The following is a 7,751-nucleotide window of genomic DNA, read 5'->3' as shown; positions in this document are numbered from 1 at the left end:
CCGACTGCACCTTCAACTTATCTTCCTGATTCTTTACTACCGTCCTATCTCTAACTGTCTGCGTCAATCCTAAATTAGATTTTACCTTAGGACTTACGTTACCAGGGTGAAAGGGGAAATCTGCTGCTGACACTGCCTGCTCGGCGCCGGGGGCGGTAGATCCTACCTTTGAGGTTCATGGTTCTCCATGACCCCGGCACCCGTTAGGGCTGATTCTGGAACAGGCAGGGAGCTGAAAAAGAGCGATTAGGTTCTGTGTCCCTATTAACTTTTTCCCGATCCTTTATCTCTGTTAGTTTTGACATGAAACTTGAAAACAAACTAGACATGCTGGCTGACAATTTGTCTTCTAATTTCCTAAATAATTCTGACTCTAAAGCCTCTTTGTCAAAACCCTGAGTTTCTACCGCTGAATCCTTACGTTTACTCTTAGAAGCTAATGATTTCCTATGCTTGAGATAATCCTCCATCTGTGTTGTCGACCATGACCTACGCTCGTCACATCGCAATGTGACGCTACATTGTACCTTCCTGCAATTTATGCACAACGAATGTCTGTCGTTTTTAAGGGTACTCATCCTTTTCTTGCAGGCGGTGCACGAACGATGGGCTGCGGTGTCTCCAGCGGTAGCGATCTCCGTCGTCACGGCAGAAGCAGAAGTGGAGGCCGAGGAGTTGTCCAAGGGTGGTGTCTTATCCATTTTATCCATTTCAAAATCCAAGCCAGGCCAAGTCAAAACGGGAGAAAGAACAATCCAGAAGAGAAGGGGGGCGATCAAAACCAGTCCAAGTCGTTATCCAATCCAAAAACGAAAATAAGGGAGTCGGGCTAATAACCAAAATCTCGCCTGATGTAGGACAAGTCCTAGCAGCACGGCGAACAAAAAGCAATTGAGGTTCTCGGCCATACACAGCCGGGACTTGCAGCAGCGTTGCCAACGGTACGCTAGGTAACTCATTTGTTAGGATTTTCCTGTAAGCGTTGGTAACGCTGACAGTTAATTACCCACTTAGTGGGTAATGAGTTGGGATATAGTTCGGGCTGGTAGGTAACCAGGGCTAATTCAGGTGTTCAGGGAGTGTATTGCAATATTCTAATTTAATGCGCCTTTTGTTTCATGGAAACAAACTTTTAATTCGACTTGTGCCTAATGCTCAGTTACAGAGCAGACAAACAAAATGGTTGTTTAAACTACCTAAAAGTGATAGTTGTAGTCTCCCTCTGTTGGGGGAAGTTCCCTATCTAGTCTGTCAAAGTCCTTCTTCTTGAAGTGTTGCAACCAAGAGCAGCTGGAAGGAGGCCAAAGTGAGAGGAGAGCACTATGTATCCAGGGAACTTCCCTGTTTTTTATACTGATGCTTAAAGGACATTCCCGAAATGACACACAGCAAAAATGAGTGAGACCATTTACAGTTAAGGCTGAAAGGGCACTGACTAGTGAAACATGCCTCCATGGCATGGGTAACATAAACGGCTACCAAATGATGCATAATAAACAAAGACCGAAAATTTATTACCAAGGATATGATAGTTCCTCTTAATTCAGTCATTCTCACACACTACTTGGCAGCACCTGCTCCCAGTCTGACACTCTCTGATAATGGCAACTGCTAGTTATTTAGCAAAACCTGGTAACAAGAGTCTCTTTCTGAAAAGTACTAAGGTAATATTACATTGTGTACCAAACCCAATTCCTGCAGACAGGCAATCAACTCCAGTGTTATACAGGGTAGTACCTTTAAGGAAAGTACAGAACACTAACCATATTCAAGGTAGATACATACAGCAGCACCTTCAAATGAAGTATGGAACATGAAAGTCAAGTCTGATGCCAAGTGCTGGGACCTACGTGGTCAATCAGCACTGAAAGGAAAATTGAGAGTAAAGGTTTTAAAGGTGTAACAACAGGAAAGCCTCTAAAATAAAGTACGGAGCAACTTACAAAATTCGAGGTATATAAATGTGTTAAAGTGGAAACAACAGAGATAGAAAAAGGAATGTTCGAAAATATTACATTGACTAATGACATAAAAGAAACTCTAGAAAGACATGCAAAAAATTTACCACTCAGCTCTGTATGTGGGAATTTTTCAGAGCACACAAACAGCACACACCAACTTCTGTCCCTGAATTTGCTTTCGGAGGTTGATTCCCCGTAACAGAAAGCATATCATCGTCTTACAGAGCCCTTTGATGGTTGAGCATGGTGTAGAAAGAAAAAAGAAGTCAATAGTGCTCTGCAAACGAGAGTAAAATGGAAGAAACAAATGACAGGCAAGACAGAGAACTCAATCAGCTAAGAGATTCTATCCACTGCAAACCTTTGCCTTTTTGGTAGTTTTGTAATCTATTCAAGCACCTGCCTTGTCAGTCATAAGGCACAAGAGAAAATAAAAAGGTTTACAATCTTTAGGATACCTATTCAAATATAAATTACATGGAGCAAGATGTCTAAAAGACTTACTACTCACACAGAGTAGGTACCTTTACAAAATTATTAAACCATTTGTTTTAATCTAATCTTGAACTGGAGGGCAGTCCCTTCTCGACTCAGAAGGGTGTTTCATAAGGACGCTACTTCATATGCTGCCAAAATTACCTGGAAAGGAGAGAGCAAAGTTAAGTAAAAAGACCAACCTGTCACCTGAAGTCTTACAAAAGAATTTAAGTCCTCAGCATTCTGAATCTCTATTATTACTGATACCATTAAAATATTCTGTAGCCTCTGACAGAACTCCTCTCAATGACTCATTCTTAACCAGGAGTTGAAAATTAAACAAAGATAACCATGAAGTTTGTTAGGGAAGAGTGAAGTGACCAATTCTGAAAGGCCACCATTCCAAGTGATGGAAGAGGGTGTTACAAGGACAGTGGGGACTCAAATACTTCGTATTCCATCTGAATAGGTCACTTCATCAAATATATTCTTGAACTGATTATTTACATATTCAAGAGAGAAAAAAAGTTGCTTTACACAGTAACAGAACTACATATCTGTGGAAAGGCAAGGACTACACATACGAAAGAACCCTTACATTTCTCAATCTGTCATCTGCTATCCTTAACAACTAACACCTCTCTCATTTCATTAATCAGGTCAACTGGACCCATTAAACCCCACGGCCTAACCTGCTTACAGGCTCTGGGTTACCTGTTAGACTGGCCGTCTTTAATCAACATTTAATCTCTTATTGATCCAACTTCAATTCTAATTTTTCAAAGGTCCTTTGGGTGAGGCAAATGTGGCTCAGTCTTGTACTTACCTTACGATTGCAATAACCAATGATGAGGGTAAGGAACAACTTTTATGATGACGATGATAATACTTCTAAAGGGCCAGCATCAATGACAGAATTTTGCTTGCATCCAAACACCAACTAATTTTTTTCATCTCTACGCTGTCTGCGATCACTGTACAAGACATTTGCCTCTCTTGCAGATCACTCTGAAATGAATTAAATAAATTATCATCTTAATATTGCATTTAGAAAATGTTCTTACACTACGATCATAAAAAATTGTGAAATTCCCCAAACACTTTTGTTTTGATTACTCAATCTTATCTACAGTAGTCTGAACCAAAAAATATAATAAAAGGTTAGTAGTTCAAACACCCATTTTTATCATTCTTTAAGACATTGTATCCCTATATATCAGGACAATTCTCAAGCATTAATCACATCTTTTTTTTCCCAACACTGGAAATATAATTCAAAGTAATATTCAAACACTGGAAATAATTCAGAAGTAATATTCAGCATTAAGTGTTAAGGTGTGGCATACAGAAATCCTTACAGACCACTTAAACTAAGCAGAGTAACTGTTAGTAATGGGCAAAGCCTCTTTCTGTTTCAAGGAAGTTACCTATTCAAAACACCAAGCATTTAATCCTGAACCCAGTTTGCACTCCAGCCAGCCTCTCTAACACACCTTGTAAAGACCCCTGAGCACAAACTAACATGAAATTACATTCATGATTGTGGACAACCATTATACGCAGGTTATAGTATGATCCAAAGAACCTTAATTGTAATCAAAGGACCTCTATTTTGTTATTAAGCAATGGCCATTCCTGCACCACAGTCATTTAACATTGAATGAAAAGTTGCCTTAATGCAATGAAACTCCATTCAGGACAAATTTCTTACCTTTCAAATCACAACTTTTGGCCTTAAAAGGAGCTTGCTGATTATTCATTTGGCCCTCAGTGCCAATGGGTTGTACATCCACTGAGACAAACCCTTTTGAGGGCGATGTTGGGCTCTCCAGTTCTACAGGTGAGTAGCTTTCTACACAACTAATGGACAATATTAAAACAAAACATTGTCCAGTTCCTTGGGTGTTCAATACTACAAGCGCAATCCTGCAGCACACGGGAGAAATTAAACACACGCACTTTGCTTTCTCTAATCCTAACCCAAAATAAGAAGTCAGAAGATATTGGGGAAATATACCAGACATGTAAAATAAACAGTGTATGAAACAATACAAATAACTGCATAAACAAAATTCACTACTAGTTCTCAAAGGTTAGTTTTGGAGGGGTTGTAATTTGGGGCTGGTAATTGCAAATAACTATACAAGTCCTCTAAATAATCTAACCAAACTCCTCAACAAGGGAGGAGTATACAGTGTAGGCCTATGTGATAATCCTTAAGCAGGTAACCTAAAGTGACTTACAGTCACTGACTGTTATTGAAAACTTCCTGGCTCCAGCCACAAAATCTAACACGCAACATGAAACTTGTCACTTGGATTATTTATGAGTTTAATGTAATAACAAAACGAAGACTTTTTCTAATTCTTAGAATAAATCTAATATCTGTCTGCTCAAGCGTCGCCTAACAAACCCTGCCTAAGCCTTTCCCCAATTAAAGATAGAGTGACCTCGAGTGAGGACGTTAAATTAGGAAAAAGTTGGCTTCTCTATGGCAACAAAATTTAAACAATCACAGATACTGGTGACAAATTTAGTGCATGCTTCCACTGGGGGAGTTGAAAATCGAATGAATGAATATCTTTGGGTCAAAGCAAAAGTCTAATAATCATATTGCCCTATAGGTCTAGGGCAAGACCTAGCCTAAGTCAAACTGGGCATACAACTGACCAGGTTGAAATTTCCTGCATCCTATTAACCTTTATATTGAACCAAACAAAAACTCTTTCAGTTTTCTTCTGAAGATGGAAAGAGAAACCCACAAGATTCTTGTGTATAACTTGTTTACACAAGAATCTTGTGGGTTTCTCTAACCTTTATATTATTTACATTGCTGAAAAAAATTTTTACTTTAGTACTGGGCTAAAAAAATAGCTTATTTGTCCCACATCTTACCCCATACAGACCATACTGTTTCAATGTACATGTTAACAACAAGCCTAAAGCAATAAGATATATTTCCTTGACACTTTCAGGGTTTTTTCACAACATGACTCCAAGTTTCAATGCCCTAATCTGGCACCATTCCAAACCTCTGTCAAAAAGTAACACACTTTTTTTGAACCTATTTATTCACTCGAGAGGTTCAGTAGGCGAACGGGTACCAGCCCTCGGGCTGAGTTAAACTGTGGGCCTTCCGACACACTGGCCACATGTCATAGGCATTGGGACCTGGGTAATTTTTCGGAAGACTCCAGCCAGCCATTTCCAAAGGTGCCACCTAGCCAGTTTTGCATGAAAAACCATTTTGGATTTTTCATGCAAAATGGCTCGGGAAATGATAAGGTAGTAAAAGAACCTAAAAATACCAACCTAACGTAAACTAGGGGTGTTTACTGGTTACAATTTTGCCGTATTAGTTATGGAGGGGGGGGGGTATTGTCTTACCTTACAAGTCCTTATTTTTCTCTGCTATCAGGCATTTGCGAAGGTTATGTATTGAGAAGAAATTTTTGTTTTGATGTGATTTACCCAAGAAAAATATAAATTATAAAGCGGGAGGTGGCTGAAGTCTAACGAAAAATAACCGGGACCTGTCCCCAACTGGCTGCCCGCCTAAGAAACAGGAGATCGGCGCCTGCCCTATGAGCCTACAGAGGCTCAGGAGGAATTTAACTAAAATATAACTTATTCACTTGCATTACTTCCACGGGCTACCATTATAGTATTGCATCTGGATAAGACTAGGTTACTTGCCAAACCCCAAAATGGTTAAGTTTAAAGTACATGCAATCTTTTACCCCTAGCCTAAGCATACTAGCTAATAGTGAGGTCAAGCTGACCAATAAAGTACAATTCCTAATGCTGAATATAACCTCTGTAACCACAATTTCATTCACGATGTACTATATGGGCCTACTACACTAGCTTCATGGCCTATTGCTAGGCTGAGTTACATCCTCCAGTTTAAGGACCATCACCTTGAAATCAGCCCCAATCACATTTTGAACGCCTGCTATTTTAATATATTTCCTCCGTCAGAATTACATATAGTTCCCGGACACTTAACTTTTGATTATGATACACTACCGGTGGCGACAAGGCCACAACAAAAGGACTATCTAACTAGACTTTAATCTGGCATTAGTAAACCCAGGTGCCAAGCCATACAACAGTCTCAACAAGGTCAACCCGATCGTTATAACTCAATATGATGGCATAAATAACGTGGATTACCCGTTTATTAAATTTCCATGTGTTTCAAGTAAAACTCTGCCATATCAACAGCAGCCATATTGTCTTGCCTCTAGAGCTTCAGAGAGCCGGCTGGGTTATTTACAGCCAAAAATAACAGTACACAACACTTACACTTATCATAACCATACTTGTCTAGGTTCAGTACATATTCGCACGTTGACTGTTTATGACACATCTCTAAAAACCCTTAAATAACGGCGAAATATGGATGAATTCTGAGAGAGAGACTTCATCAGTCTAACAGCCTCTTGGCCTTCTAAAGGGATAACGAACCTAATTTAAAAACGCCTTACACAGAAATATTTACATACAAGATTTAATATAATTAGACCAATACATAACTCAATTCAGTAATATTTGAGTTATTCATTATCTAATTTATTTGGTTTCTTAACCTTTTCGTATTTATTTTTAGGCTCGTTACCCTTACGACAAATCTGGCCGACGCCGCTATGGACATCTATTGGCAGTTATTTTAACTATAAAATAACAAAAAAGGAGAAATAAATAATATCTAGCAACTTTTTTGACTAAGGAACTGTATTCTTCGATTTATCGTAATATATGAGAGATTTCATCAAGGTGATATGAAATATAGATTAAGAATTAAGCCTTATTTTCTTTTATTCTAAAGGATATTCTTTATAATTTCAAAATGCGCTAAATTAAATGATATTTAAAAATATGATTAGCAACTTTTATCATTTAGGATTTCTGAAATACATAACTATTGTTTAAGCTTAAAATTTTCGGAAATAAACATTTCTTATCAATGCATTAAATTTAATATTTAAATTAATGAAATTTTTTTATTTTTTATTTAGTATTATGTTTTAGTAATGGTGTAATTTACTTAAGATTGAGATACTTCAAAGGTACTTTCCTATCAATGTCTGGTAAAATAAGAATGCAGACGAATTCGAAGAGTTGACTCAAAGTGAAAAGTTAAACACAAGATAATATTTTAAAAAATGATATAGCCTATGAAGAGGCATCACATTGGTTTAGAATAAGTATTAATAAATGATTATCTTTTAAAATGCTAAAGTTTACTGAAATTTTATTTTTTGGAGGAACTTTTGTAAAGTCGTTCTGTAAACCAATCTGCAGACTTCA

General features: G+C 38.0%; 1 long non-coding RNA gene across 4 annotated transcripts; it reads right to left on the bottom strand.

Moving 5' to 3' along the window:
• Positions 1 to 2,406: 2,406 nt before the first annotated feature.
• LOC136855418 (uncharacterized) lies at positions 2,407 to 7,049 on the bottom strand. 4 transcript variants are annotated; one of them, XR_010858025.1, is made up of 4 exons: positions 6,615 to 7,049; positions 4,150 to 4,364; positions 3,265 to 3,446; positions 2,407 to 2,600 (listed from the first exon to the last, which is right to left on the bottom strand). It is a non-coding gene; the product is annotated as an uncharacterized lncRNA (long non-coding RNA). The 4 variants fall into 4 exon arrangements; XR_010858028.1 differs by having other exon boundaries at positions 6,747 to 7,049; XR_010858026.1 differs by lacking the exon at positions 4,150 to 4,364 and having other exon boundaries at positions 6,615 to 7,036.
• Positions 7,050 to 7,751: the final 702 nt, after the last annotated feature.

Source organism: Macrobrachium rosenbergii, chromosome 31, assembly GCF_040412425.1.
Source record: "Macrobrachium rosenbergii isolate ZJJX-2024 chromosome 31, ASM4041242v1, whole genome shotgun sequence".
In the NCBI taxonomy this organism is placed as follows: Eukaryota; Metazoa; Arthropoda; class Malacostraca; order Decapoda; family Palaemonidae; genus Macrobrachium; species Macrobrachium rosenbergii.
The sequence above is the reverse complement of the archived record's forward strand: the minus strand, read 5'-3'. Positions and strand labels throughout refer to the sequence as shown.